This window comes from Triticum dicoccoides, chromosome 2A (assembly GCF_002162155.2).
Source record: "Triticum dicoccoides isolate Atlit2015 ecotype Zavitan chromosome 2A, WEW_v2.0, whole genome shotgun sequence".
Classification (NCBI taxonomy): domain Eukaryota; kingdom Viridiplantae; phylum Streptophyta; class Magnoliopsida; order Poales; family Poaceae; genus Triticum; species Triticum dicoccoides.
In genome coordinates this window covers 218,818,304-218,823,496 of record NC_041382.1, presented here as the reverse complement: position 1 = coordinate 218,823,496, position 5,193 = coordinate 218,818,304, and positions in this window count along the sequence as shown.

The window sequence follows — 5,193 nt, the reverse complement described above, 5'->3', positions numbered from 1 at the left end:
TTTTCAATAGCACGTTAAGTTAATGTTTCGGAAATTCTAAAGTTCACGTGTACTACACACAGAAGAAATTTATCGAATGAGAAAAAGGGACCGCCTAGGTCATTTCACCAAAAGCAAAAAAATGAATAGAATGCCGCGACAAAAAAATAAAAATTTCACAAGATGTAACATAGTGACTTCTAGAAAAATGGAAAAAAACATAATTTTGTTTTGTATGTTTAACCATTTTAGAAGTTTCAGAGTTTACAATTACTAAAGAAATAAACCAATAAGTTCAATTGAAAATAACGAAGAAGTTCGATGTTTCTAACAGAACTCCAATTTTCACATTTCTAAAAAAATACACAAAGAAGTTCAAATAAAAAGTTAGAGAGGTTTGATGTATATAAAAAACTCAGACTTTTTCTGTTACGAAAACGAAATAGAGAGAAGTTCGGTTTGATAACTGTCAGAAGTTCATTTACTATGTGGTGTGCATTTCGTATGAGAGAAGAAAGAATAAAAAGGCAAAGTACAAAAAATTTGTTGCTAGAAGCTCAAGTGCTCGACCCAAGAAAGTTCAAAAATTCTTGTGAGAGAGGTTGAACAAAAAATATGTGACAGAAGTTCAAGGTGAAAACAATGAGAAGTTCAACTAGTGCGAGGAATGCATTTCAGGTGAGAATAAAAGTATAGAAAAATAAAAGCATAAAATGTTTCTTGAAAGAAGTTCAAGTGCTCTGTCCGGGGAGGTTCAAAAATCCTTGCGAGAGAGGTTCACCTTGTATTTCCATGCTCGATTTTTTTCGTATAAAAATTGAATACAATTCTTTAATCAAAATATAAAAAGGTGAAGTTCAAATTGAAATGACACAGAAGTTTGGAGTTTATTAAAACCTAGGATTAACATGTTCAAAAAATTAAAAACACAATGCCATTTTTTGGACTTTTAAAAACAACTCATAAACGAAAAAATGGTTGCTAGAAGTTCAAGTGCTCGGCGAGGAAAAGTTAAAAAAAATCTTGTGAGAGAGGTTCACCATGTATTTAGATGTCCAAAATACATAAAAATAGTTTTTTGTGTTTTAAAATAATTCTCTCAAACCAAAGAGAGGTTCAAAGTGATAACAACCGGAAGTTCACGTGCTACATGGTGTGTATTTCATATAAGAAAAATACAATAAAGTGAAAACAGAGTGAAGTTCAAGAAGACATGACCCAGAAGTTCAACTACTTCACGCGGTGCAAAAAGCAACATGTCAAAAAACAGCACGTCAAAAACAGAGTGAAGTTCAAACAAACATTCCCTAGAAGTTCAACTACTTCACACAGTGCATTTTCGTTCGCGATGAACGCATAAATCATGATCTTGCCATTTTCTAATTTACCTCAAAACGACAGGAATATCATTTGTGTAAGTTCAAGTCCTCGGTCGGAGAAAGTTAAAAAAATTATTGTGAGAGACGTTTGCACAAAAGGAATATTATTTGTGTAACACTAACAAGTGGATGAGAAAACTACAAACAAAAATACGTCACGGAAGTTCAACGTGAAAACAGTAGGAAGTTCAACTACTACGCTGAATGAATTTTAGATGGAAAACTTTTAAAATTGTCGCGAGTATGAAAAGATGATCAATACGGGAAACTTGCGTGTTTACAGCAGCTTTCCATTGGTATATCACCTGCTCAATTCTGGTGAATGGATGGAGAGCTACTTGAAGTGGATGGAGATCTACAAGAAAAAAAAACACGTGAAAAACAGAGTGAAGTTCAAGCACACACACTGAGAAGTTCAAGTTCTTCACGTGGTGCATATTTGAAAAATCTGTTTCGCGATAGAGGCAGAATGCATGATCTCGCCATTTTCAAAATTATTTGAAAACGGCCAGGATTCAGAGAAAACCATCAACATGAAAAAGTTTCGAATTTTCCATAGATTTTCAGCGGTATATTATTTGCCCCATTCCAACAAAGTTTGTAGAAATTACGGCAAAAATATGTTTTAAACCATTTTCAAAACTAACATAAAACCATAATGAATTAGGAGAAACAATATATACAAAAAAGTTTTGCATTTCTTCAAGCTTTCCAACTCCATATCATTTGCTGCATTTGGACGTACGGTTAAAAATTAGCTCAAAAATACGAACTCGGTGGAACTTGTACCTTTTTCTAAATTACTTTTAAACCGTTCAAAATTAGAAAAAAAACTTAAACATGAAAAAGTAGCACATTTTCATAAGCTTTCCAATGTCATATTATTTGCCTCAATTGGATTAGCCGTTTAGAAATGGCATCGAAAATAAAAACTCAGGTGTTCCGTTTGCGAAATTCTACGATTTTCCGAATTACTCTTTAACCGTAGGGAATTAGAGAAAACTTTCAACATGTGGAAGGAGCGGTTTTGCAGCAGCTTTCCAACGCCATATTATTTGCCTCATTCCGATAAACGGTGTAAAAATGCGATCGAAAATATGATTCACGTTTTTTGTATGAAGAAAAAACGGTTTTCAAAACTGCTCTTAAACCGCTTACATTTTGCCAAAAATTTAAGTTGGGTCATGATACTGATGTCAATAGCTATCCAACGGTATATCGCAAGCCACATTTGGACACCTTTTAGCTGAAGTTCAACCTACTACTCGGGGAAGGTCAGGCGCGTTACTCGGGAAGTTCATGTTGTGATCAGAATATTATTCTGATCCTGTGATCAGAATAGTGTTTATGTGTGTGTGTGTGTGTGTGTGTGTGTGTGTGTGTGTGTGTGTGTGTGTGTGTGTGTGTGTGTGTGTGTATACACAGCCGGTCTATTCTGATAATATTATCAGAATAGTTATTCTGATAACACTTCGGCACTTCACACTCAACGCAAGTGCACCTCATTGTTTGAACCAAGTGTGTTGCAGTATTGAGGCGAGTGAACTTCCCGTGGCAAAAAACTGCATGCAGTGTTTTTTGGTACTGTTTTCGCTCTAGTTTTTTAACCGTTTGTCGGAACGAGGCGTGTAATATATCGTTGAAAAGCTATGGATTAGGCGCAACTTCGCCATGTTGAACACATTTCAAGATTCCTCACGGTTTAAAAGCAGTTTTGAAAATGGTGCGGCCCAAAACGAGTGGCAGCGAGCGTTTTTTTGCATTTTTTCTAAACCGCTCGTCGGAATGAAGCAAATGATACACCGTTGGATAGCTATCGTCGAGACGCATATTTTTCATATCTATTTCTTCCTATAATTCGTTACGGTTTAAGAGTAGTTTCAAATTTACTAAATCACGGAATTCTGTTTTTCAAAAAAAATCAAATTTCCGGTACTGTTTTCGCTCTAGTGTTTTAACCGTTTATCGAAACGAGGCATGTAATATGTCGTTGGAAAGCTATGGACAAGGCGCAACTTTCACATGTTGAAATGGTTTTGAGACTCCTTACGGTTTTTAGTTAATTTTGAAAATCGTGCGGATGACGACAAGAGGCAGCGGCCATTTTTCGTGAAATTTTTATAAACTGCTGGTCGAAATGATTCAAATTATACGCCGTTGGAAAGATATCGACGAGGCGCAACTTTTTCATGCAGAACACCCTCTCTAATTCCTTACGATTTAAGATTAATTTTGATTTTAACAAAATGCGGACACTCTGTTTTTTCGCGACACCAAAATCATTGTATGTACTGCATCAAACTAAAAACTGCACTGCTTTGCACTGAAAAACGCACTACATAAGACGTGTAAGTGGACTGCATGATTTGTACACAACCACACTCACATTTTACTTCTAAAAGGATGGCCAACCGCACTGCAATGGCGACACTGAGAACTTCACACGACGACGAAGTGCACTGCAAGTGCCGATGCAATTTACTGTTTTGAACACATGACACCACACGGCCCGAGTGCCCTTCACATGAGGGCGAAGTGAACCGCGACACAAATCAAAGGGAACTGCATAACATTTTTGTCGTTTTTCTAACCTTTTTTAAACACGTCTAAGACTACACTATCGACATTAGTGAACTTCACACACGAGCGGAGCGAACCGCAAGCATTGTATCAACGGACTGCATCTATTTTATGAATTTTAATTTTTTTATCACACACTCAATAACAAAGTAAACTTCAAAAAACATTTTTTTCCTTCTGTAGTGCCCCGACGAAACTGCACGACTTTACACGTCAGGTGCAATGGACTGCAACCCAACTGCAGTGCACAAATAACAGAAGACTCTTTTTTTACAGACTAATCCAAATCAAATGGTGTGTGGGGGGCACAAACTGCCCGTCGCAACTCGAATTACACTTTCTGAACTGAATCGAAGGAGATGTGGGCCTCGATCAAACTGGAACGGAGAGACAACCGAGCTGCGTTGTAGCGACATGTGAACCTCCTTTGTCGTCAAAGGGAGCTGCAACCCACACATCGCCCCAACTGCATGCCGGAGCCGCTGACGGACCTCCTCGCGCCCCTCCCTCCTGCAAAATTATAAGCTCCAAACTGCATGAACAGCCCCCAACAGCCGAACGAGGATATCGCCGCTGATGCAAGAGGTAGGAGACGAGGAGCAGAGCGTAAGCTCCGGCTATGGGATGGCGAGGTAGTGGCGGTGCTGCTGCATGGAGAGGAAGCCAGAGGGGTGGGGGTGGCTGGAGTCGTCGGAAGTCGAGCAGCTGTCTGGATCCGATGGTGGGGAGATGCGGGATCCACGTCAGTGAGGAGCGGTGATGCAGTGCGGCTCGCGTGGCGATGCAGTGAGGCTCGTATGTTGATGCAGTGCGGGAGGGGATGAGCATGCCTCCTGGAGGCAGCCATGATGGAGGGAGAGTAGGAAGAAGGTCGGGCAGGGGTGAGGGTGTGGGTGCCGGAGTTGGAGATCATGGGGAGATGGAGGAGTCCGGAGGCCGGTGGAAGTGACCCCATAGCTCGGGATCCACGGAAGGACCGGTGCGTCCTGGATCCGGTGACAGGGCGGCGCGGGAGGGCAGGCGCGACCTGGATCGGCGACTGGAAGCCGTGGGAGGGCCGACATGGCCTGGATCCGGCGGTTGGGAGTCGCAGGGGGTCGGCATGGCCTGGATCCGGCGGCGAGACGTCACGGGGTGCCGCCGCGGCCTTGATCCGGTGTTGGCTCGTGCTTGGACGTGGACTGGGGAGGGGTGGCTCGCCGGCGAGGAGAGGAAGGCGATCGGCCGGGGGGCGGCAACAGATGGGATGCGGTCG